The sequence below is a fragment of the Candoia aspera genome, chromosome 2, assembly GCF_035149785.1.
Source record: "Candoia aspera isolate rCanAsp1 chromosome 2, rCanAsp1.hap2, whole genome shotgun sequence".
Classification (NCBI taxonomy): Eukaryota; Metazoa; Chordata; class Lepidosauria; order Squamata; family Boidae; genus Candoia; species Candoia aspera.
The window spans coordinates 126,908,413-126,936,412 of NC_086154.1; the positions used below are offsets into that span (position 1 = coordinate 126,908,413).

Genomic DNA, 28,000 nt, shown 5'->3' on the forward strand with positions numbered 1-28,000 from the left:
CTCGTTTACTACAAGGTGAAAAAAATACTGCAAAATGTTGCAAATCTCCACTATAGATGGATTAATATAGTTCAAGTCCAGATACTAGAACAGAAGGAGAAACAAATTCACTGTAATACTACAAAGGAGCTGTTTTCCAGGGGTATCCTGAAATCCCTCTCTGCTTTCACAGAGGAAATCCGTGGGCAGAGGGCAAAACAGAGATCACATGAAAAGTGGCTTTGTGTTCCTCTTAGCAGTTTTAGACTGAGACAGACTATGAGTTCCTGGTACCGGAGAGGTAAAAGCCAAAAGAGGAGTGATCTGGAATCCAGAAATAGGTCAGGAGCCACTGGAATGTCTGCATTTGCACTACCTGTCGTTGTGATGTGGGGGGAGTGGGGGGTAGACTGTTTAACATGCAAGTTGCCATTCAAAGCAGTTACTGGGGGCAAGTTTTCTTTGAATAAACTAAAGGAATCTCAGTACAGGAAAAAAAATATCCTTAAATGGCACTGTAAAAAAAAAAAGACCGGGAAGCTTATATTCAGGTTAACTAGGAAATGTAATATTTTTATGGTGCAGTGGCAGTATGACAACATTGTTTTAAGCACGGGAATGCAAAGTATGCATAGCCAAATGTGCATGTGTATTTGTTTTAATTGATACATTTCTTTTACAAGGATCACGCAGGCTCAATTCAACACACAATTATCCTGAGCTTTTACAAATGCACAGTGATATCCTCATTATTAAACTCTGTGCAAAAATCTCAGAGCCTTCTGATGATTTCTAAGTAAACCTCCACACTGTAATAACATACTAACATTGTGTGACATCCAATTGTACCTTACAATTCCAAAATTCTCATTTTTTTCTTTCTTTCTTTTGTGCTTCTAGTTCAGCTAGAGGCTGTTTTGTAAAAGCAAATTAATAGAAGTCATTGTTGGATCAAGTCATCCTCACAATCTGATAAAGAGTTCTGGTGCGTGGAGTTTTAGACTGATTTTACATAATCTCTAAGAAAACAAGAGTTTATTGGGTTTAGTCCAAAGGGATCTCCTGTCTCCACTCCCTCTCATCCCCTCAGAGCCGCAACTAGGGTCTGTGTCACCTGGGGCAAACATGGATTTTGCGCTCATTTTGGCGCCCCCCCCCAGCGCAGTGCCCAGGGCACATGCCCCACTTGCCCCCCCCCCCAGTTGCGGCCCTGCACCCCCTACCACAAGAGCTCTCAGAGCATTGATAATCTGTGCCATGGTAGAAAGCAGACGTGTTGTAAGAGCTAAAATCATAAAAAGAACAGTTGGATCTATCTCAGCACTCTCTCCTTCCTCACTTTTTCCTATGAATTTCAAGACAGTTGCAGCCAAATCATTAACAGATTCCTTGGGATTTAGAAACTTATCTTACCTCATATCAGTGACCCACTGTTTACTGTCTTCTACAGCACACAGTATTTTCCCAGGTTTTCAAAGAAGGATTTTTTTTTATCTTGATTGGGAAATATCTGGGATTGAATCTGGGTATGTAAGGTTAAGTCTTCCTCAAGTCAAGCTTGACTCCTGATGACTTCCTGAGCACCTCCCTGTAGTTTCCTTGGCAGTAGTAAGAAAGCGGTTTGCTACTACCCTCCATCGGGACTTTTCCCAGCTTTGCACCTAGCCTACAGCCTTGGTACACCCAGAAGGTCTTGCAGAGAAGCACTAACAAGGCTTGACCCTGCTTAACTTCCAACTCCAGGCCCAGGTTAACCAGGCCCTGCAAAACATTCCAAGCTTAAAACGTATGTTTCCTAATATTTCAAGCTCTATCCAAAACACCCATGATCCTAGAATTTTATTCCAATACACTTGTTTTATTCCAAGCTCAAGATCAAAGAGGACCATTTTGAGTGGCACTGTTCAAGCATTCTAAGAGTCACAAGGCTTGGGGGTTTTTAAATATGTTTTCCAGCATAGCTTGTAAAGTAGTGGGGACCTATTTGTCATTGCTGCTTTTGGCTGGGCCTAGGTGAGGGAGCAGTGAAGAAGCAGCAGTTATTTAAGCATATGTCAGAGCCAGCTGCTCTTCTATCCTGCTTCTTCAAAGTCCAAGTTTCACTTCCATAGAGGTTCATAGGAAAAACCACTGCCTGCATGATTCTGATCTTTGTAGGTAGAGGCACACCGCAGCATCTGAGTATCTTTTCCAAGGCATTCACTGCTATCCTACCAAGTGCTTCTCTGTAGCATAATTCTTGACTGCTGGTTCCTCTACTGTTGATAATCAATCCTACAATGCAAACACTATCCATCACTTCAATGTCTTCATTGTTAATTCTGAGGCTGGTTGCTGGATCTGTTGTACTTTTGGTCTTCTTTATAGTTAATCATAGTCCTATTTCTTCCATCATACTCCCGGACCTTCATTATTAGCCTTTGCAGATTACTTGCATTTTTGGCTATCACAGTAGTGTCATCAGCACACTGATGATTCTTCCTCCAGTTATGCTCATCTTCTTCCAATCCAGCTTCCCTCAATATATATTCAGCCACTCTTTCTGCATTGTTTATCAGAAGAAAAATATATGTGCCATAACACATTGCTGTTCATTCTTGCTAACATTATAAGCTGCATCTTTGCTGGCTTAGGCCATGTCTCCATTTGCATTTCAGCATAGTCAATAATTCCTTGACTGTTGCACTGAAAATACGACCATTTGTTATCAGCATAGTGTCATCAGCATAGTGCAAGTTAGTTTCATGTTACTTCCTCCAATTTTAAAACCACACTCACTTTTTCCCAGTCCAGCCTACCTATAGAGAGTAAGGAAGATTACCTTGACAAAGATAGGTGAGATCCATTACCAAAGCAACAAGGGGAAAAACATATTTTAGTTTGTCAGTCAAAAAAGGTGCCCCGAGAGTCCTTCTGACTTTTTGGCACCATAGCTTAATACAGCTCTCCTCCTACATTGTAAAAAAGGAGTATCTTCTAAGGTATCTTCATGTTGGTATCTGTCATGAGCACTGATGGTGAGCAGGAGGGAGCCCCTATCCAGGGGGGAAAACGCATGCGTAGTAGTGAGGAGTTGAGCAGCCATTCAGAGAGACACAGAACAGACCCGCCTTGACTTTTGGGGTGTATCTGTCTGGGTTTTCCCACGCTTCTTCAGTTTGTTAGGATTTTCTGTCTTATGTAGCAGTAATAAACACTAGAGACCTACTCCTTGTCTCAGCGTGGTTCCTGACTGTTAGGACAATATCTCTACTCTACAAAATTTCAATATACTCCTTCCACCTCTGTTTGCTCCCCCAAATCAGTTACTGTCTATGTTGTTAACACTGAGCTCTTCCACTTCTTTCTACAAATGACACAGTCAGCTGGATTCTGGGTGCTCCATCTGGTGATGCCCATGTATATAGGTATCATTTACATTGCTTGAAGAATGTGTTGGCAAGGTAGCCATTAGACAATGCAGTATGTGTTCTGTGCACATTACACAAATAGTACTAACAATGCTACTGAAATCTTTAGGCTCTAAATTGTAAAATGCAGAGACTATGTTGCTTTTGCTTTATGGTTGACCTCTGGCATGTGCACTTTGTTCATGCTCTTGGGTCTGCATACTGTATGCTAAATGCAAAGACTATGTGGCTTCAGTTTGCTTGTTCAGCTCTGCTGTCAAACTGCTAAATGCAAACATGTCTTCTCTAATTGTATATTAGCAAGAGAAAGAAGTTTCAAACCAATAGCCTGATAAATGTAGTTTTGCTACCATGTTTATAGGCTGTGCTGAAATGAATCGTACTCTGGGTTGCTGTTTCCTGGGCTTCTGTGGTTGTTTTTGAATACAGAATGGGAGGGGGAACTGCACTTAAAATTTTGCTTTGTTTTCTATGAGAATTGTTTAAAAAAACATTTTCATTAAAAACAAAAACAAAACAACTTCTCTGTAGTTCAACCAATAAATAATAATCAGCATGGACCACCATCCCAACCTGTTTCTGTGGCCTTAAGGTAAAAAACAAAGCATCAAGGGCATTCTTTTAAGATTTCAGAACACTCAAGGTGTTCAGAGTTACATTCCATTAAAACACGGCCAATTCAGAATATTCCAAAGAAGCATTCTGAATAAGAATGCTTTCTCCCAAGCTTGAAATAATGTTTTCTATATTTCATGCACACTCCTACAAATCATACATTTTACCGCTGTATCTACTCCTAAATGAAAGCTAGTGCCTTTTAGCTTCTAAGCTAATTCATGTTTGTATCCTGTACTTAGTTCAGGAAAAAGAAAACAAGGGGTCCAAGTCCAACTGAGATAGCAATACTGGTTTCTGTGTAAATAAGTGGAACCAGATTAGTTTGCTCCAATGTTCCATGGGCCCATGAAAAAGAGTGTGCCATGGTAATTTATACTATTAAGCATGAGGAAAGAACACTTAATGCAGATCCAGAATAAGACCTCTGCATTTTGTGACAGTGCTTGAGTTAGGATTATAATCCTTTTTAGAAAAAAGAAGAAAAGGGAGCATCTGAATTAGGTTTGCAATTTTTTTTTTATTTTTATCAGGTCTGCTGATATGCATTTATACATTAGGCTCACAACAAGGGTAAGGAAGATCAGCCTCTTAAAATATTTATTTTCCGATAGGAAAGTACAGAGGGCAGCATCCACATTCTCTGACTGATAAGGTGGCTAATGAGAATACATAAAGTATTTTTGGGTTTCTGATAAGAAATTTAGGTTCATTAACTAATCTATGCGAGAACCAGCTTGGTGTAGTGGTTAAGGCACCAGGCTAGAATCCAGGAGACTGGGAGTTCTAGTCCCACCTCAGGCACAGAGCCAGCTGGGTAACCTTGGGCCAGTCATCCTCTCAACCCTAGGAAGCAGGCAGTAGCAAATCACTTCTGAAAAACCTTGCCGAGAAAAATGCAGGGACTTGTCCAGGCAGTCTCCGAGAATCTGACACAACTGAAAGGATTAAAAAAAAAAACCTAACCTATGCACACCTTTTAACCCCACATTCTCCATCTGAAAATGTGCAAATATTTTCTAAATGATACTATTAACAGTCATAATCTCAGTTAGAGGTAGGGAATCTGGGGCTTTCCAGATGTTGCTGAATTATAACCCCCACTTCTCTCATCACTGGCCACACACTGGAGCTGCTGAGAAATAAATTCATTGACGTCTGAATAGCCACAGATTCTCCATCTCTGAAATAACTGGTGCCTTGGTGCATCTGGGACTTCTTAAATTTCAGCAGAGAATTGAATATGCAATAGCTCTGTACACAGTGAGCTGAAAATGGAAAAATCCACACTTAACAGTCTTTCTTTCACACCTACGCTAAACCTGTAGGTTTTTTTTTCCTCTAGCAAGTGTGCTGCAGAAGTAACCTTAGTAACAGTTTGGAAAGCATCTAAGGTACAAACCAGCCGTTATAGCACAGAGCTATCATCCCACTGTGATCCTAAAAATATCCAAATTTCTAGGCAGGTCAAGCCTTACCAGTAGACAGCCTGAGTACTGGCAAGGGAGAATAGGGAACAAAGAATGAAGAGCTTTTCAAAGTGAGGCCAAAAGACTCTGGACTGAGAGACAGGGATAACTCAAAGAAGCCAGAAAAGTAGAAGGCCAAAAACTTGTTAACAGCAGGGTGAGACCCTAAATGAAGAATCAAGAACCTGCATCTAAGTCCTAGAAAAGTGCACAAGCAATGAGGATCAAAGAGAACTGACATTCGGTGATGTGGGATGAAACAAGACTGATAGGCTAGCATAACTGGGTGGAAGGGACCCACATGGCCTTGACAAAGAGTATAAAGCATCAAGAAGGATGACAAGAATGTTGTTTGAAATGAAAGAGAAGACAGTGAACTTGAAGTATGATAATAGTAGCAGAATAAAATGTGCAGGGCTTGTAAAACTTTTGCTGTTGCTTGTAGCTTTGCGCAGGGCACCATCTCTCTGCTGATGGCATCCGGTAGCCTCAGTTTGCTAGTGGATGCCATCATATATTTATATGCCAACTATATAAAATCATATAGTCCTGAGAAGTAGTTGGAGTAGATGATCAGAGTCTCTTTTCAACAATTCTGTGGAAGACACCTGAGACAGGTGGTCCAAGAGCAGATGCCGATAATAGGCCAACCACAAGCACCACTATATTCAATGTCACACAACCTGCCCAGCACGAATATTCAGTATCAAGCACTTTGTGAACAGCAGTGTACAAAATGTTTCTGATTTGAAAGATACCAGGTTCAAAATGCTCATTTTTTAAGTTCAGAACACCTTGTTTCAATTTCAAAACAGCTGTTCCAATCTTACCAAAAGTGTTCCAAGCTGAAAAGAGCTGTTTTGACCTTGAGACATCTCCAGATTAGTTGGAAAAGCATCAGGCCTTTTCCAAGAAGGCTGGAACAGCTGATTTGAATTCAAAACATTTTGCACACTTTTGTTGTCAACTTCCATGAAGGTCTAGAAGAAAAAATAATTTCGGCCCCATGAAGATGTTGACAGTATTTTTATTTTATTGTCCGAGCATTACAGCTTGCATTCAAATCTCTTTGGATAGGCTTGTAGCTGTTCTGCTGAAGAGGACAGCTGGTTTCAGATGTGGTGTTTCTCTTTCATGTTTGCATATTTTCTACATTTACTCTTTACTATTTTAATGCCCTGGGTGATTTTAGCTGAAAGGATAGCATAAAAATCCTCAAAATAGAACAAACTGGTATTTTATAGTGTAATGACTAGCCATTTGAAGGTTGTGATGAACATTAGATATAGTATATGGCAAGAGTGATGTTCTTGTTGAATGGACAGGTCAGTGATGCAAGTTTATAAAATTCTCTTCTGGTTTAGACATTTCACAAATTAATAAATAATGTTGCTGTTTAAATATATGAACAGGTGGGTAGCATCAATATCTGACTTTTTTTCATAGCCAGAATTAAAATAAAATATCCCATTATGGGGGGGATCAAAACAGTGCAATTAGAATTTTTTTATTGGACATTAACCATCAAGGTATAACAGTACAGTTTCCCTGATATATCATACAGCATATATAGAGCACATGTCAAGATAACAGTATATTTACTTGATATTTAATTAAACAAAAAATACATTAAAATGTTAATATATCCCTTTTATTGTGCCTAACTGGTTTTGAGTGTAAACTTTCCTCTTCAGACAATCACCTGAAAAAAGTTAATTCTGATTTTAGATTTGACTAAAATGACTAGAATATCCATTTCATCTCCCTCCATTTAACTAGTGCTGATAAGTAACTGTATTAAAGCACTTGGCTATTATATGTGATTTTTAAAAATTAACTAGAACATTCCTTAAAAAGAGATATTTTATATATATTTTTCAGAATGCAGTGAATCTACAGATATTTATCTGGAACATGAGCATTATCAGTGAACTTTTCTTAATTCAGTTGAACAGATATCCTAAAGGCCAATTCACAAATAATATATTCAAATTATAAATCGAAGATCATGGCTATATATGGGTTGGAAAGCTTCACAATGGTGGAATCAATGTTGTGCTATGTCTATTAACCTAGCACAGTTTCTATTTTCAGAGTTTAAAAAAATTGCTTGTTTACCTTAAAGGAAAAGCTTATTTGCAATTTATTTCAAAACACGTATCTCTTTCACTCACTCTCCAAGTACCAAGGCAAGATAAATAGGAGGGAGAAAAAAAAGATTTGGTTTTATAAATAACTGTGGAATTTGCTTCAAAGTACCTCATTTGGCACTTTGCAAAATAATGGATCTAACTTGCTAAATTGTGGCAAGTTCTTAGTGGTATGGGGATACCAACTCATCTTGTCTGCCTCCTGAGGAATCTGTACAACGACCAAGTAGCAACAGTAAGAACAGACCACGGACTGGTTTAAGATTGGGAAAGGAGTACGGCAGGGTTGTATACTCTCACCCTACCTATTCAACTTGTACGCAGAACACATCATGCGACAAGCTGGCCTTGAGGAATCCAAGACTGGGGTCAAAATCGCTGGAAGAAACATTAACAATCTCAGATATGCAGATGATACCACTTTGATGGCTGAAAGCGAAGAGGAACTGAGGAGCCTTATGATGAAGGTGAAAGAAGAAAGTGCAAAAGCTGGCTTGCAGATAAACCTCAAAAAAACCAAGATTATGGCAACCAGCTTGATTGATAACTGGCAAATAGAGGGAGAAAATGTAGAAGCAGTGAAAGACTTTGTATTTCTAGGTGCGAAGATTACTGCAGATGCTGACTGCAGTCAGGAAATCAGAAGATGCTTAATCCTTGGAAGAAGAGCAATGACCAATCTCGATAAAATAGTTAAGAGCAGAGACATCACACTGACAACAAAGGTCCGCATAGTTAAAGCAATGGTGTTCCCCGTAGTAACATATGGCTGCGAGAGCTGGACCATAAGGAAGGCTGAGAGAAGGAAGATCAATGCTTTTGAACTGTGGTGTTGGAGGAAAATTCTGAGAGTGCCTTGGACTGCCAGAAGATCAAACCAGTCCATCCTCCAGGAAATAAAGCCAGCCTGCTCACTTGAGGGAATGATATTCAAGGCAAAACTGAAATACTTTGGCCACATAATGAGAAGACAGGACACCCTGGAGAAGATGCTGATGCTAGGGAGAGTGGAAGGCAAAAGGAAGAGGGGCCAACCAAGGGCAAGATGGATAGATGACATTCTAGAGGTGATGGACTCGTCCCTGGGGGAGCTGGGGGTGTTGACGACCGACAGGAAGCTCTGGTGTGGGCTGGTCCATGAAGTCACAAAGAGTCAGAAGTGACTGAATGAATAAACAACAACAACAAAACTTGCTAAAGCACTGTATTCTTTCTTTTCCTTGCTAAACCTCAGGGTTGAAAAATTGCAACCGTTATCAGACTGATAGTGAAGCACTGATCACTTGCTACAGGGTAAGGACATGGCAAGTTGTACAATATAAAGAAGGCAATGAGAGAGACTTGATTCAGCAAGCCTAAATATGTGGAAACTCTAAGACAGATAAATCAAAGGGAGTGTGTGTGTGATAGAAGATGAGGATTTCATACTCTGCTTAGCTGCCCCCCCCATATATATATATACACACACACACATACAGTATATAAAATCATATAGCTTGAAAAGATCTGTGATGTTGTGGTAACCTAGCAATCCAGACAGAAGAGAAGAGAAATCCAAAATCCCATCTACTGCATGAAGGTTGGACTGAATGACTGTGAGAAGACTTTGAGATGTTTCTATTATCAAAATAAAGCTTTTAAAATCTACTTATAGTTTCTTGTTTGTTCAGTGGTATCCACAGACTTTGCTCTGATGCTGCATAAAACATTCCCAATTCTGTAACAGAGGACAAGCCTCTTTGTAATACAGTGAGACTGCTGAAGTCGGTGTTTCTCAACCTTGGCAACTCTAAGATGTGTGGACTTCAACTTCCACGGCTGGCTGGGGAACTCTGGGAGTTGAAGTCCACATATCTTAGAGTTCCCAGGATTGAGAAACATTGGGTCTTTGTGGATTTGGAACAATTAGAAGGAAACGACTTGGCTATTATGTGAGATCATGCAGATCACACAATGGTGCTCAGGGCCTGAAAAGATTACCAAGCCTTGCTATAAACCAGGGTTTCTGAACCAGGGTTCTGTGGAATCATAAAGTTCTGTGAGAGGTCACTAGGGCTTCCCTGGGAGATCATGATTTACTTAAAAAATTATTTCACATTTGGGCAACTTCACATTAAAGAGGTAAGTTTCATTCTTTATTTCTAGTTTAAGAACACTGTTAATGCATATATACAGGCCTAAATGTGAAACGAATATAATGATTTTGTAACTTCTGGCCTATATTTGAACCGGAACGTGCAGGGGGTCCCCAAGGCCTGAAAAATATTTCAAGGGTTTCTCCAGGGTCAGAAGATTGAGAAAGGCTGCCATAAACTGTTCATTCAGACCCCCAAAATCCCAATGGATGTTAACAATACTTCTGATGCTGGAAGGTTTTTCACACAGATGGTTGGTCTCTCTCTTCTGTCCGTGATAAAATGACTCTTGCCACAATCCTGACATCCTTGGATTTCTGTACTTGTGGGAGAGTAGAAATGATGGGCTTAGCATGTGGCCGGAGAGACAACAAAGAAAGAGTCTAATTATATGGCTATGGCACAGCCTTCTACTTTTACCTTCAGAAGGCTGATCAAAAGCCAGGTACCCGTTTGGTAACTTTTTGTTTGCTCTGCTGATCTTAGTAGTAAGATTATTGCATAGGATTTCCCACAGGAAAATTCCATTCCTAAAGCCAAAAGCAATTCATAGGCAGAGGATTGTTATCTAGTTTTCATTCCACCAGCTAAAACAGCCCGTCAAGTTTTACAAAGAATGCTTCTGAAGAGGCATCCGTGACATTTACCAACTTTTGCTCCATCCACAGACCCAGCTCCAACTCACCCACCGTCCAAGATAGACCCCCCCCCCCAAATCTCAAGAACAGATTTTGAGAGATCAGAGGGGACTGAAGAGGAGTTTTAAAAGGAAAGGAGAATTTGCTTTTCCCGCATCTGCCAAGAGAATTCCCCTGCTGAAATGTCCCACGTTACAAAAGGAGCCCTTCCACCTACAGGCGGCTTAATCTGGATCCAGCTCAATGACAGACTACAGGAAATACTTCACATGGGCAAACTATAAGTACTGTACAGGCAGTCCTCGACTTACAACCATTTGTTCAGTGACTATTCGAAGTTACGACAGTGCTGAAAAAATGGACTTACAACCGGCCCCCAAAATTACGGCTGTTGCAGCACCCCTGCGGTCACATGATCAAAATTTGGGGACTTAGCTGGAGTCTGCAGGCACTTCCGGCATGTGGTCTGTAGCTCACACTGGAAGCTGCTGGCGGTTTGTGAGGCTTTCTCCTTCCTCCTGCAAAGCCCCAGAGCTGCAGTGTACCAAGAAGCCCCTGAGCCGCACTGTGGCAAGCAGCCCCGAGCCATACAGTTCTGGGGCTGCTTGCTGCCCGCAAGGCAGGGTGGCCAAAAGGGCAGAGATGGAGGGGGGAGATAGGCAGGTGGGGGGAGTTGGAGGCAGTCCCTTTCCTTACTGAGGCTCAGGGCTGGGAGGGACCAAGCCCGGAATGGTTTGGATTGCGATGGGTCCTCAGCTAACAACCAGTGGAATTTGTTTAACAATAGCAATGGGGAGTGCCATGATTGCTGTCACTAAGCGATGCTGTCATGTGATGTTTCACCTAACAACCGCATCACTTAGCAATGGAAATTCTGGTCCCAATTGTGGTCATAAGTTGAGGACTACCTGTAACATCACATTTAGCATCACTTCACAGAAGGTCTATCCTGAGTGCTATACAAGAAAAAGGGAACACACTGCTACAGCTGAACATGTATATTTGAAAGATAAATGCCCTCAAGCCAAGCTTGATTCTTGGTGATTACATGGAAACAACAATCAAGCAGGTTTCTTGGCAACAATACGGAAGCAGTTTGTGATTGCCTTCTTCCAACATACAGTTCCAAGTACTAACCAGGCTTTGACCCTGCTATCCAGATAAGGTCAGTCTGGTGATGCCATCTGTTGAGATGCATGTTTTAGTTTCTCCCAGTTATATAGTCAGGTTGCTTGATGGATAGGAATTTAAATACTGAACCTATGATGATATTTAATTCAATGCAAGCAATATGATACAAAGCCTCCAAGTGCTTTTGATCTGGGTTAACGTATTCACATAGGCTATAATCATAACTAAAAAGGTGCATGCATATAAACCAATTCCAAACTGTATAGGGGTGGATATTTTCATTGAAAAAATATCCATCCTGATGCAGCTAACATTTAAAGTTACAACAGTATGCACCATCGTTCATAAATTCATTTAACACATTTTTGCATCTTCAAGAAAGCAAACAAGTCACTTGCCTTCTGGAATTTATTAAATGTTTAACTGTGGCTTTCTGCCTTGACACAAAGGATATTACTATGCACTTCTAAGATTCACAGAAGTCTATCACATAATTTGCATCTTATTCACACACTACAAGGTGAAACTTGTAAAAGTACTATAATAAAGTGTGAACATTGACAAAGTACGTTTGGGAGGATGGGCACCCATTCAGACTACAAGATGGAAAGTGTGCCAATTTGGGCTAACCCAAAAATAAAAATGAAGATTGTTCTAAATATGAAAAAGAAAAAAAAAAATACTGGCTAATATACTGTAGAAGTTGGTTTAAAAATCTACATGCAATTTGGTTATTCATGTGCAATAGTGAGAAGTCTGTTGCCCAAATATGATAATATATTATGATCAGGTAGCAGAATTCCACTGACTTGATTGCAAAACTGAAACCCTATTTATCCACATTTCTATCATGATTTACCATGCTACTTAATCTGGAAAATCTTTTTTGGATTAAAACCTGCTATTGTATACCTAGTTCAGCTGTACCTTTCTTTTAAAGATTGGCCATAACTTGCCATCACACTGGACCACTGTAGGGCTGTTATATATTTGGCCCATACAAAGGTCATGACTGAACTTTCATCAGAGACTTATTAGTAAGTATAAAAAACAACAATGTATTTATTCTATTTGAAATATAATGATCTGTAATACATATAATGCAAATACTGTATAACCATATTGGCTGTTAAGAAAATTAGCAGCACATGCAGGCAGGAGAAAAGGCAATGGCACTTTATTTTAAATTCCAGAATTGGGAGAAGCATTGAACAGGCACCTCTCTTTTCACTGTTACATCCTCACCACCTGTCAGCGTCTTGATACAAGCTTTAAATAAATTTCTTGTACGTGGATAAGCCTAATGTCAATAGCACAATAAAAACAAAGGAGAAAAAAACATAGAAACAATAGCAGAGGGACCATTCTGAAGGGCTTCAATGGTCAGGAGATTGAGTCTTCAGCCACAGTCAGACAGACAGAGACAGACAGAAACTTTATTTCAGTCATTGACCAATAGCAACAGTCAAGGACAGAACTTCTCATTGAGTCACAAGCACTTAACAAGCTTTGAGAAGTATACATAGGAAGAAATTCAAACAATGTATGCTTATGTTCAGGTAAAAGGCAATCTTACTTGAACTCTAAGGGACTTAATCTCTTCAGTATCCCTTAAATGGTGTGCAGGGGTGGGTGGGTAGGTGGGAATCCAGTATTGCTGAGGATGCACTGAAATAACATTGGTTAAAACAAGGAGGGAAATTCAAGACTGGGCGGAACAAGAAGGAAGAAAAATATGGAGGTCTTTTTCTTAAACCCAAAATGGCCACAAGTAAAACAAGGAAAAATGAGAGGAGGCTTTTATTCTGAAAGTTATAGAGGCAAGAATAAAATGTAATAGCACGTAATGGTGTAAATGTCCGTAACATGGTCCGTGAGAGAAAAACTGCTCTGTTAGGGTATTAACAACATGAGATGAGGACGTCTGCATCAAACATGAGTTCTTTCCACAACTGTTTCAAAGCCACTGAATTATATTCTCTCCATCTCTCTCTTGCTTCAGAGTTACGCAGGGGGTACTCGTTTAACAACCACCCATTCAGCAACCATTCAAACTTATGATGGTGCTGAACGAGTGGTAGTTATGACCGGACCTCATACTTACAGCTGGCACAGTGTCCCCACAGTCATGTGATCATGATTTGCAACCTTCCCTGTTGGCTTCCCACAAGCAAAGTCAGCGGGCAAGCTGGCAGGAAGTCAAAAGCCAGTGTCACGGGAGGTCCTCGCTTAGTGACAGCAACCGGGACTGCAGGAACTGCTTTTGCTAAGCGGTGCAGTCACATGGTTTTTCAACTTATGACCACATCGCTTAACAACAGAGTTCCCAGTCCCAATTACCATCGGTAGGTGAGGACTACCTGTACTGCATTTCCAGTGTAGAGGATGTTACGCTGGGGGAAGGTCTGCTGCGGCACCCACTTTATGGAACATTCTCCCCTCCAAAGTGAGGTCAGCTCCATCTCTAATTATTTTCCGGAAGTCCCCCAAGATCTGGCTTTGTCATCAGGCCTGGGCAGCCCCAGAGGACTGATAAGATCTTGGGATGGCTCCTCTGTTAATCTATTTTCTTGTGTGCTTTATGCTTTTTTAACTTTTTAATGATTGTTTTTAACACGTTTATTGTTTTGTATCTTTGTTGTTACACTGCCCAGAGTCACTTCTTGTGAGATGGACAGCCATATAAATTTTATTTATTTATACACACACACAAACACACACACAGAGTATATATAGCTGGACCTGTCCAATGCTTTACTATAATTGCATAAAATCAGCAGATATCAGGAGAATCTCAGTGTATTATACCAAGGACATCTCTAGAAACATCTTAAGGATCCACGTAACCAGAAAAGACATTATTGTTATTATTTTGGCCATCCTTGCTTTGGATTAGATTTCCATAGGTCATGATTATCCAGAATTTCATTCAGAGAGATTGCTTCTGGGAACTAAAAAAGCAGCAAAACTCAAGTATAATTCCTCCCACATTTCATTTTAACTTCTTTCTTGCTGCTCAATATAGGTCTGAATCAGACAGGGGGCAGGGGGAGGACAATGCATTTGCATGTAAAAGGAGGGCAGAAATACAGAAATTTTCAAGACTCCAGCTTCTAACAGACCTCCTTGTATGTAAGCCATCTCTCAACCGGCAACAGCATATGGCACACATCATGTGTTACTCTGGAAGGTAAAAATTTGCAACGGATACCCCGTCCATCAAAGGGGGATTGGCTATCGGAAGGAGTGGTACAGGCATTATTACTGAAGGCCAACTCTACTTTGCAGAACAAACAGAAACAAACCACTCCCACATTCACAGCGTCTTGTGAAATTTGGTATTTCCAAGAAAAAAAGAGGAAGGCAGCAGAATGGTTCCAACTTTTCAGTCTGCAGCGTTTTTCATTGACTTTACAAGTTCATCAGGAAGCTCAGCCACAAATGTGGCCGAACACGGAGTTCAGGTCAGTACTTTCCACAGGTAAAGAAACATGAGGCTCTCAAAGCGTTGGGCCGAAGTGAACATCTCTGACCCGCCAGGCCTAATATTCAGTCTTCCTCTCATATTTCCCTGTTAAGATTATCTATTAAGGCAGCGTTTCTCAACCTTTTGACCCTGGAGGACCCCTTGAAATATTTTTCAGGCCTCAGGGAACCCCTGCACATCCAGGCTCAAATATAGGCCAGAGGTTACAAAATTATTATATATTCCTTTCACGTGTAGGCCTGTATATATGCATTAACAGTGTTCTTAAACTGAAAATAAAGAATGAAACTTACCTCTTTAATGTCAAGTTGCCTGAATCTGAAATAATTTTTTAAATAAATCGTGATCTCCCAGGGAACCCCTCGTGACCTCTTGCAGAACCTTGGTAGAGAAATCCTGTATTAAGCTATTATTACATACAAACAACAAAGAAAACTGGGAACGGGGAAGGTTCAATAAGTGCACTGGCTAGATTCGTTTTTGCTTTTACTTAAATCCTCAAAGTTATTTATAAAATTTGAAAATAGCCACACCAGGAAATCCAACAACTACTGGAGAAGAAACTATTGTTTCTCATGGGACAAGTGGTGGCAACTGGTGGCCCCAGGGTGTGATGATACAGCAGTCTTATCAAAAAGCTGTAGCAAGCTGGTGACTCCCAGCAGTTTGGGATTTCAGCTTCCATATTTAAAAAAAAAACAAATGGCAAGGAATTATGGGATGTATGTGACATCTACAGGGAATTAGGTTTCCTCCCTCTGGTCTAAATGTCTTATGCCATTTCTGCCTGCCTTATTAGTACACTGTCACACGGTAGTAAGCCATGGTTTGCTCTAAAATGCCAAACCAAAGCCAAACAAACCAAATTATGGTTTAGTTCAACACAGAGCACAGAGTTCTGACTATAATGGGGACATCAGGACACAATCAAGAATTACTTGAGGTAGAATCCAGAGTCCTGCTGTGATTGGGTCACAGTCTTTTGAGTTGGACAGACTATAAACACTGTAAAATAAATAAAGTGGGTAGAAAGACACCTTTGTTATACATACCCATTTCTGCCTCTTTAAACATTCATGCCTCACCAATAGATCATATACTATCCAATTGGTTTTTACCAGAACTTTCATGTACTATAATTTCTCAATTTTTCAGGTAATACACATTCATTTACTTGTTCTAGTTTCTTGCCACTTATGTTTAACTTGCAATAATTAATTCTATTTTCTCTTTCAAACAGAACTACTCAGTTCCTTGATACATTTATTTTCAGATCCATACTCCTTGTCACATCATACAATCAAACATTTACCACACATCATTCACATTCTCAGGAAATCACATGGCATCATCTGCATACAGAAGTACATGCAAATACATGTCCTCAACCAGCCCATTTCGTAATATATCCATAAGCATTCCTTATACATTTAACCATAAATTCTTAAAAAACCAAAAACTAAACCAACTCGAGGCTGTTTTAAATCATCCATTAAACACAATTCTTACCACATCCAACAACCATAATCTAAACCTGTTGACTTCATCTCATGCCTTCTCTAAATCAACAATCTATATACTACTAAAACTCTGGTGTCTGTTTGATACTTGTAACCTTTAACTGGGTGAAACGGTGCATCATAGGGCAACAATTTTTGAGCCAAGGTACCTCAAATGGGCTAACATACAAAATGCATGCAAAATCTGGAACCCATGACTCCCATGGAATTGAAATTTTACAATTTTATAAAACATTTTATGACATAAACTATTAAATTTTTTATGACATAATACAAAATTTTATAAAACATTTCGTGGGGTCAATTGCTGTTTGACTCTGCCATACAGTTCAATATGAATGACACGGGCTATTTGCAAGGCAGATACATCTCTGAATATCTCCCTGAATTTTTAAGAACTTTTCCAATGAAGACAGTATATCAGAAGCTCTGCCATTGTTGAAGGCATTGAGAAATCTGGTAAGGAAATATCTCTGAAACAGTGACCCAGTGAGTCACAGGTTATCCAGTATTGAATACATTTTCTTGTTATGTTCATGTACTTCTCAATGATCTGCTGAAAAGCAAATACTGTATGTATGTATCTGGTCCATACATACCCTGCCTGGCATGAAGCTATACTATACTACACTTCCTAAATTTTGCTGACTATCGCCTCTCTTACCTTTTCAATGAAAATCCTGCCAAACCCCTTCCCAGGCATACTTTAACCAATCCCTTTGTAATTCTTGCATCCATCCTTACTACCTAGCCTTTTAGATAGGGGAAAACTTTCTTCCAACTATCAGGCACAGATTCAGCCTCCACATATATCCTAAATAAGCCACATTGCAACTCCAAGAGCAAACTACTCCCTTACTTCAGCAGTTACGCCCACAGTTTTACCATTTTCAAACATTGTCATATTTATGATTTCTTTTTCATCATTGTTTGACACAAAAACATGTCACATTTGTTTCAATTCCACTCTTTTATGTCTGATCATTGTTCCCATACACATTTTTAAAATATTCCTTTCAATATTCCCTCAGTCCAGTTTCATTACAAATAATTTATTTTTAATTTCATTCACTTTCCTGGGGGCTTGTTTAGCCATGTTCACCCACTTACAAAACATTTTATTTCCATTAAAATTGATCTCCATTTTCTCTGTCTCTTTTAACCTTAGCCATTCCTTGCCCTCTTGACTATATTCTTTCCAACAACCTTTCTTTCACTCACATTTTTGTAGGAATCATTCCCTTTCCCCCATTTTTCCTATCCATAGACTCTTTCACTTCATCACTGCACTTCACTGCCCAAGCATCCTTCTCTAATTCTATCATTCCTCCATCATAAACAATTGACTCAATCACGCTTTTAGATTTATATTGCTTCTCTCTTCTAAGCAGACAGTCACCAAATAGTCACCATTTTCATTCATTCTTGAGTCTCAATAGCTTTTTCTATACTCTTGTCTTCTTCCCACCTGTGTTACCTAGCATAATTTTTCCACTCAGTCCCAATTCAATTAGAATGTAACACAATTTTCCCCAAACTGAGTGCTGATTCTTCTACTTCATTTACTGGAATATAACATCCAATTATCACCAACCTATGGAATCTTACTTTCCCAGCACTCACAATCTAGCTGATACAAATTCATGCACTCTTAACACATATTTTAGGCCTTTTGTTGAAAATTAAACCTGCACCTTCACTTTTTTGTATGTATTAATCCACCCTACCTTCATTAAAATCATATTTTTTCTTCTTTCTCGCAGGCACACAATGTATCTATTTTTCTTCAATTTAATTTGCTAATTCATGCTTTTTAGCATTTATATCTCTTCCATTCAACATGCCATGGCCATCACCAGATGGGCCTATGGACATTGACTTCCAACTTGCATTATGACTTTGGTTAATCAAGGCTTTAATGTAATACTTTTTAGTAATATAGAGAAGGTATCACTTAGGTTACCAGCCTTAGTTACACTGATGCCATATGCAAAATTCCTTGCTAAAACATGGATAGTATTAATTAGATTTGGCACATGTGCCACAGCATAACCCAATCCCACTTTTATCCCATTCAGCTGCTATTCAGTGTAAGCTAAATCTACCCACTACCTCCGAAAGCAACATATTGTCCGCAACTCAGAGTACAGCAGCATACTGACACACACTAATTGTCAAACACTGACATACAAATATAAGGCCAAGCTAATTTATATCAGGCATGCTAAACTAACATCAGAAGCAGAAAATAAGGTATGTCATCTCATATTTCTTTAAATGCCAGTAGAATTTACTGCCAAACAAAGTGACTAAACATGCTAAGTGGGCAGAAGTGCAACCACTACTCCTGTGTAGTAAGACATGTTCATCCATTTCTTAGAAACAGTTCCCACCAACCACAAGTTAAACATTAAGTTGTACTGTAGCTTCCTGTTTCATTTTCATTTTTTTGGATAGTCACAGATATGACAACCCTACACAAGCAAAGCCAGCTTTCAAACTCTCTTGGCTGCAAGTGAAAATCTAAAATGGAAGCCCAGCAAGTGCGAAACCCTGCTTTCGCAGGTCCATTTAAATAGCAGTTGCAAACACAAGGGGTACATTTAAGAACACCAATCCTTTGCAGAATTTATACCTACAAAAACACCTTTACTGCCAACCCAGCTGCTTCACTCTTAATTGTTGTGTGGTTACAGTCCACTTTCCTGCCTCTTTCCCCCATTAGTTAATTGATAGGTATGATGAACTAGAACTAATCTATTAAACCAGAAAGACAATAAACCATCATCAAAGACCGCCCTGACACCGGGCTACTTAAGGCTCAAATAATGTATCTGTCATGATCAACAAGGATGCACCCAAGTAATGTTGGGCTGACATGCCTCACAGAGCTGATGCAAACCCCCAGAATTTATAAAGCATTTTGTATATTGCTAGGAAATAAATGACTACACACACACACACCCCTTCAAAGCAATGTTTTAGAGAACACTGAGTTCTTGCTGGAAACTATAGGCTTATTTCCATAATGTAAGTACAGTATATTTTACCATTTTAATTTTAAACACTAAAACCACAGCACAATGAGGACAAAATGGTTTAACTGTTACCAGGTTTGACAACAAACCCACAGTACTGTGTAAGAAAGCTTTTGATTTCTCACTGCATATGTGTAGTACATGACTGCATACAGCTCAAACATAAATTAATGTAATGCCCTTCCAGCAAGTAAGTGTGTGTTTGTGTGTGTGTATTAGCATAGATTTTTACCATCAGATGAGGTCAAGTACAGTATAGCAATTTCTCTCAATTCAGCTAGCAGGGGTCAGGGGTGGACATTAAATTAGGAGAGAAAGAAATCCCACATTGTCAAGAAAGTATTTGGCCAAGTGCAGTAGAGACTCGGGGATCGGCACTCACAGATCCACAATATTTAAAGTTTTCATCCCAGAATCAGTTCCAAAGCCAGTGCAAGCGGATCTTTAAAAGTTAGACTAGATTCACACTTACAACTTTGCACGTACACCCACTATCAAAATGCAGATGGGGAGAACATTATGCATCCCTTTGATGTCCTCCTTCCCAAAGATTCCGAACAAGAGAAAATCTCACACTCGGCAAAAGCGACCCGGAAAGGTCAAGGCTCAGGGCTCCCTCTTGCCCACCCAGGCTGCCTCTCTGCCTGCCTCTTCCAAAGCAAGTCGCGCCGCAAATTCAGAAAGAAAACTAAGGCGACCTCAAAAGCCCCCTCGGACATTCAGCTTGCAGGAGCCGCTACCGCGCAGCGTATTTGACCATCACCCCCGCCCGGCTCCTCCGGAGTCAGAAAACTAACCAAGCAATAACAAAGAGGATTTTTTCCCTCTGGAATTCTGTCCTGCCGGTACCTCGAGATACCCAGCGGGCCCATTTCTCTAATGACCGATTTCTCCGCGAAAGGTGGCGACGGACGGGTAGCCTTTTCCAGCCTACCGCCCTCCAGATAAGGAGGGCTAAAATTCGCGCGGTCAGGAGACAGGAGACGGCGACAGTCGGTGCAGTCCTGGACGTCTGCCGAGTACCAGATGCATCGGCAAAAGGGCTGGCGCGTCGAGAAGTTTGGATGCCAGGCGGAAAAACGCGTGGCAAGGAGAGGCAGGTAACTGGAAACCGCCGTTCCGCCCGCCCAGCTCCAATGCGATCCCTATGCGAAGTGACCGGGGGAGGGGGAGAGGGGGAAACAGCTTCCACACAAAGAAGCCGGCCCCGCGGTAGCCCCCAAACTTCCCAGCAGGTTTTAGTCTGATGAGAAGGGAGAGCCTCTCTTCCCTCATTCTTCCGCCCGTCCACAACTCCGCCTCTCCTCGCCCCATTCATTCCGGCCTTCCTTCCCTCCCCTTCTCACCTGGCTCAGCAGCGAGGCGACGCTCCCGTCCGCGTTCCCCCTCCACAGCCACCCAGAGAGCAAAGAGGCTGAGCCGCAGCGCCGGAGAAAACCGCACAGCCTCCCGCTCCTCGCTCCTGAACCAGCTCGCCTCCCCACCTTGGGCAACAGTTGGTGGTTGCGCCAAAGCCACGCCCCCGCAGGCTGTTGTTGCTAAGCGCCCTGGGCGCTTCATTGTATCCGTCCGGTGATATCACAATGGCGGGGTCTGCGAAGATTCCAAAAAGGGGTGGAGCCAGGAGTCGAGAGGTAATAATCACTTGAAAAGAGGTCAAGGCTAGCCTTTTGGGGTCGGCCGCCGTTGGCCGCTGCCGGCGGGGCTCGAAGTCTTTGCTTAATGCTACGCCCGACCCTTGCGAAAAGCAGCTTAAATCTTCCTTCGCTGAAGGGACGAACGACGATCGAAGCCGCGTCTTTTCGGCTGCAGTTCCGAACATCCTCGTTAAGGGGGAAGTCCGGTTGGCCTCGTAGGTTTTATTTTTGAGTAGAGGCGCAGCTCCGAAGCGCTTCGGTTATACTCTGCATTTTCACTCCTAGAATGGAGTTACAGGGCAGTTTACGCGCTTCCATTAGCTGAAGGCTAAATTCAACCCGTTCTGAAATCTTGCGGTGGAGGAAGAAAATTCTGCGCAACTGTAAAATCTCCTGTTTCTTAAGACTCTTCCCCTTTGGGCTTGTCCGCAGTAAAGTTCAAAATAAGTCGAATTTGGATTCACTGTGGTGCCCCTTGTTTCAGTGGGATGCAAAATTTATTTTACTTGGATAATAAGCAGCAGCCTTATAGTGGCCTGACCAAAGCATTTGTGTGTTTGATATTAGCTTTGCATATTGTGTAAGTTCAGTCAATTGGTTTACTCTGGAGTAAACCAGTTAAATGAACCAATTTCTTTTCTTTTTAATTTTATTGTTGTAAATCTCAATACAATGATATTTATACAGTATTGATTGAAGATTATTAACACTCTAATGTTTAGATAACTTAGACTGTTGATAAAAAAAGAAAGGTATTAATATCACTAATAATCACAATTCAGGATGTCAGTTAATGAGTGTAAGACTTTGTCTTTTTCATCTAGAATATAATATTGAAAAAACCACTACAGATTGTGTCAAAGTATTTGTTGTACAATAAAGGTGTTGATCTTAAGCCAATTACTTAGTATTAAGGTCTCCATTGTATTGTTACTTATTCTTTTTTGTACATGTTACTAAAAGAATAGACAAACAAAGCAAGTTTCACAACAATTAAAATACCAAAAAAATAAGGAGAAGAAAAAAGAGAAAAATTATTGGGTTTCTAACTTCCCCCTTTTCCTACATTTCCTAATTTACAATGTTTATAAGCATTTGAGCCTCCTTAGAAGCCAGACTAAATGATTATATTTGCCATGCTGCTTATGTATGTTAAATGAGCGACATTTTTGACAGTCCTTTTTATATAAACCAGCAGCAGTCCAGAGTACCTTTCCTACAATTCTGGCCCAGAAACTTATCTAGCCTTACCTGGAGGTGGTGGTGATTAAATCTGGTGAGAACTTGGCATGCAAATCATTTGCTTTGTCACTCAGCTGCTGTTCTTTATCTCTTGGGGCCCAATGTTGCCTGGGGCCTGATCTTGTGGGAACTACTGTTGAAAAAAAGTCATGGGGAGATGGCAGCACACCAATCTTTTTCTCGAAGGCTGAATCTGTATGGCATCATCTGGGTGGAGAAGGTAAGCAGGGATGGGCCTGGTTACTGCTTGGATGGAACAGCTCCATGGAACCCCAGAACTGCAGGTTAGCCTGGCATGTTTAAAAACCACTCAGGAAGAAGGCATTGACAAAACACTTCCAGATTGCTGTCAGGAAAGCTTCATTAACCTTCAGTGATAGAATGGCCCAGCTACTTCTGCTCATTCACATGCTGAGTGATCTGTCTACACCAGTGTTTCTCAACCTTGGTGGCTTGAAGATGCGTGGACTTCAACTCCCAGAATTCCCTAGCCAGCATGTGTTGAAGTCCACACGTCTTCAAGCCACCAAGGCTGAGAAACACTGGTTTGCACACTAACCCACTGTTTTCATTATAGTATTACCTCCTTTAACCTCAACCTTTCTCATGTGCCTTAAATCTTAGCACCCTTCCTCTTAATGCAAGGAAGTCTTGAGTAGCTGTTCCTTCCTTCCTACTTTCTCTTGTCCTCCCCCATGTCAGGTCTTCCATTACTTTTCTCCTGTTGCTGTTCAAGAGGGAAAGGATAATGTGTTCTAGCGGCTGCATGAAATGTGCCAGCATGATGCTCTTTAAAAATGTCTTGTAGTTTGCCTGTGTAAAGTTCAGGGTAGGCTGGCTGGTTTCCTTCCTTCCCATTTCCATAACAGCAGTGTTATTTAAGGTATGATAGATTGGATTTTTACTGCCAAAACACAGGGGAAGTGTTTGGGGATGTTCAGGAACCAGAAAAAGTTGGCTTACCATTCATGCATAATAAGCATTACAAGACTCTCGCTGGTCTTTTCAAGGACTGACTGCCCTCTAAATATTCTTCAAATGCTTCCTTAAATATCTGTTTCCTTCTAAAACAGCTTAATCCAAAACCTTTAAACTCCTGGGATTGTGTAACTACTATGCAAGCAGAGGAAACGTAGCTTCTTTAAGGAGACATCAACGGATGCACCATGTGCACCAATGCCGCCGCCTCCTTTTCAACTTTGGAGCCAAAGTACTGCACATCCCTACTTCTGAGCATCACTTGTCTGATCCTTGGAGTAGCGGGCTACCAATGTTGCCTACTTAAATGAAAGGTGAGCTGTTGTGTGAAATGAAGCAGGCTGGTTCTGGGTCCATTCCTCTGTTTCTCAGTACTGGTATTTTTTTTCTCTGCAACAGTGTGAACTTCAACAGAAATATATTTTCAATTTGGTTTTACTGAAAATGAAGAACACCCAAGATACACACTGAAGCTGCTGTCCTCATCTCATTCTCTTCATATTTCTCAAGCATAGAGGGAATACATCTTTTCTATTGGGGCAGAGGAAATTTTTTTGGCTGCTGTTTCTTCTTTGCAAATACATCTGCCTGCACCCAAACACAACCAGGGCTTCCTCACTGTATTCTTCTGCTTTCAGTAACTTCCTTTTTTGGCAACATTTTTCATCTTCTGGCTTCTGTTGGGTAAACTATTCATTTGTTATTGTGCAAAAATATATTAGTGGAAAAGGGAAAACAAAGAAATTAAAATGAGAGAAAAACTTTCTTGATAGAGCTTTATCCTTCAAACATATTTCCTGACTGCCATCCCTTTGTGATGACCATCTTTTATCCACTTGGGAATGGACTCAAAAGGGAAGGTGCTCTGTCCTTCACTGTTTTCCTGAAAAATTTTCAGAACATGGAAAATACCAAGTTATAACAGATGTGGTCCAGATGTTGCAGTTTCTTTATACAGATATTATATGTGTTCACATAAATCCACAATGGACAAAACCGTGGTTTACTGAATTACACCAATTTCCATGGCCACATAACACGCTGAAGTATAAACTATCCACAATGGCTTGGTTTGTTCAACGTATTGAGCCACAAAGTAGACAATTGAGATTTAGCTTCCTGTGTCTTGCGAAAGAAGGCACCCAACGTCTGTAAAGCAAAAGTCTTCAATAAGGACTTTGAAAAAAATTGTACTCCAAAGTAATTGGAATAATGAATTTATTATTGCTGTTGCCATAAAACCATTTTTTCTAATATGATTGTCTATGTTTTTTTGGATACATTGCTTCTTCTGTTGCTTTTAAAAGCCAGCATGAGTAAGCATGCACCGCATTTCCATGGTACCGCTTTTTCATCCCCACTTCCTCCTGATTTCACATAGCAGGCAGTAAACTGCAAGTGGGGCTATTTTGAAGCTGCATCCAATATTATCTTCCCATGGAACAGGTTTGAGATGTGTGTGAAGGGGGGAAAATGCCAGGGAGGTGGGAATTACACCTCCTGGTTAAACTGGTGGAAGCTGTTTCATCTGCAGAAGACGGACACTTCCTGTTCTTTCATGATATAATCTTCACCACCTCGTATAACTTGTTAGAAATGCAGGTAATAAATAATCAAAATAGATTATAGAAAATGTGACAGATGTGTTGAGACTTCATTTCCCAGACTAATTATTTATAGGTTGCCATTCCAAAAATCTCATCCATTTTATTTTGTAACTATAAGCCTCTGAGGCACTAGCACTGTTTAAATAAATATATGCAGTATAAGGAAGCTGAGGTCCATACAAAGAGTGGAGAAGAGTCAACCTACATGTCTATGCTACCCCAGGTGCCTTCAATGGATAAGTATCAGAAACGTCTGTTCACTTTCTTCCTCCGCTTTGGCTGGATTTGTTTTTAAAAAACCCATAGTTCTGACATATTTTAGGACTATTAAAGGACTATTAAATAAGAGTTTTTTTCTGAAATATTTGGCCATGTTATAAATAAAATAAACCATAAATTACATTTTCAATTATAGATCCATGGATTTAAGTGTGAAACATCTCAAGATTATCCTTGATAATCTAACATTATTTTGAAACCTGCGAGATTATGACAGCTAGAAGAAAGCAACATATTCCAATAACTTGAATTGCATACTAAAATATATAAGTAATAAATGTTTAATAAGGGAGAACCTGTCTGAAAATACTTTATTTGGGATAGATTCACATATATCATATATCAATGTTTAATGTGTGAACTGATGTATTGCTCAGATCAGGTTATACAAGGCAACTGCGATAATTAAGAATGTATAGACATCTGGTTGATAGAAATCTATCCAGGTTATTACAAAAATAGGACTCTCAATATATCATAGCCTATATATATTGATGTTTATGAATGTGATGAAGCTGTAGACATTAGAAAACCTATTTTCCTTTAGATTACGCCAAAGCCCTGTTTACTCCTTCATTTTTATTAAGTAACATTTCAAAAATCTGATTATTCACTATAATATAAATCCCCAAAATACAATTCTCACTCTTATGATTTATTCACAACTCTGTACAGAAACGTGGTTAGCTTGATAAGTTGAGCTAAAAATTAGGATGTGAATAAGTATCATGCATTCAGCTTTTCATTTCTCTTTATGTGGGTGAGACAGCTAGCTATGAGTCAGCACTTAAACATATTTTCTCATAAAGCATAAATGTATGTGTATGTTGTTGCAAACAAATTTTGATTTCTAACTGAATATGCTCTGGTTTAAAGCTGGCTTCCAGTTATAGCTTTCTTTTCTAAACTCTTGGGCTCAGTTCATACATTGTGCTAAGCCAGAAGCCATGATTTATTAACCAAGTTACCTAGATTCACAAAATATAGCAAGCCAAAACCAAACAAATTCATTATGGTTTAATATGATATGTGAACCTAGCTTTATGCCCTCCACACGGTTCATGAGATGAAATGCAACAGCTCAACAAACATTGTCTTGAAAATGTAAAAGAGGTCCAGCCAGTGTAAGGAAAGTAGAAGAATTGCCCTGTGAGCATTCTCATGAAATATATTCAGCTATTGAGTGGGATATGACTCAACCTGATCTAGAGCAACAGAACATCAAGTTAGAGAGGTATGCATGGGAGACTGGAACTGCCCCCTTCTTTTGATATGAGGATACCAAAGGAAATTTGTTTTCAATATGTGCAATACAGCAGAATCTAAACTGTTAAGCAAGTTTGGATTCTATCAATGCCTGAATAGCTATGCCACACTGAGTTCCATTATGGGGGAAAAAAATGAACTATACATTTAAGTCTGAAAACTTAGAATGGAATATATTGTCATCTTATTCCTTATTTTGGTTTGCTGTTGTCTGCCGCCAAAATCTTTGGAATCCATGTGGGTTATAAGAATTGTTAATAGGTAAGTGAGTAAATAAATATATACTGTAAGGCATTATTCCCATGATTTCTAGCAAGAGAGCAACCTGCGATTCCCCAGATGCTGATGCTGCTTTGCAACTCCCATCATACCTCAACAACATATTGGTCAGGACTTACAGGATTTGGCATTCAACAGAAGCTAGAAGGCTGCATGTTGTCAATCTTTGATTGATTGGTTTGATGAATGGGCATGGCTGAAGAATTACTTTATTGTAGAACAATGATGTCAAGAATCCTGCCCAGACTTAAAAGTGTATTGGCATCACAAGCCCCTCTTGGTTTTAAACTATGTATGGCTTTTTTCCCCCCATGTGAAATTACATTGGGGAGGGGGGTTGCCTTAGAAAAGAAGACGGTGGAAAAGGTTATTGTAAGATGTATTGCAGTATCAAGAATGTGCTGAATGACAAACATTTGCAGAAGGCACTTTCAGACAACAGCTCTAATCTGATCAGTGCTCACCATGAGCTCCCACAGATCAGATGACCACACAAGTGACACTTGTTAGTGTGAATCCCTTCCCCCCTCCAATTTGGGGAAAAACAGTGACAATGGTAGGAAAGCTATTTCTAAACAAGTTTGATTGTTCAAACTGGGACTAAGAGAGTTGGCCTATGATCTAACCCAGTGTTTCTCAACCTCAGCAACTTGAAGATGTGTGAACGTCAACTCCCAGAATTCCCCAGACATCATGGTTTAGGAAGAACCTTGTTTGTATTCTTACAAAAGAACCTCCCCAAAGAGCAAGCCAAAATATCCTGTTTCTTGAGGACCTTGGATCTGTGCATGGTACAGCATAGGCTTTGCTGTACCATTAGACAAGGATGCACCAAGCCTTCCATTACTCAAGAGTCTTTCACAACTCATTTTAAACAAGCTGGAGTTCCAATGCAATTATCTTTCCAAGGCACCAAAATGTGTCAGGCCAAAAGGTAAGTAATTTTCCTGAGCTGGAATTTGAGCTGAATTTGGAATTTTGAAAGCTGATCATAAGCACCCTCACAAAATCACTGGCACAGTGGATGTGGACGCACACAAAATGCCATTTACAAGGAAGCAAAATGGGGAGGTGGTTCCTCAACCCCCGCTTCCTTGAAATGTTCTCTACTGCCCACTTACCCTTTTTCTGGGTTCTGGG

At 40.2% G+C, this 28,000-nt stretch overlaps 1 protein-coding gene across 2 annotated transcripts in view; it reads right to left on the reverse strand.

The window, feature by feature from the left end:
• RAB11FIP4 (RAB11 family interacting protein 4) overlaps positions 1-28,000 on the reverse strand; it is a 135,485-nt gene that overhangs the window by 37,106 nt on the left and 70,379 nt on the right. The window contains exon 1 of one of the 2 annotated variants that reach the window (XM_063293590.1): positions 20,919-21,170. The exons of the other annotated variant lie outside the window; for it this stretch is intronic. The gene's annotated coding sequence lies outside the window, so the exon portion shown is untranslated. Of the gene's footprint in view, positions 1-20,918; positions 21,171-28,000 lie in introns of those variants that run through there. 2 annotated transcript variants of the gene reach the window in all.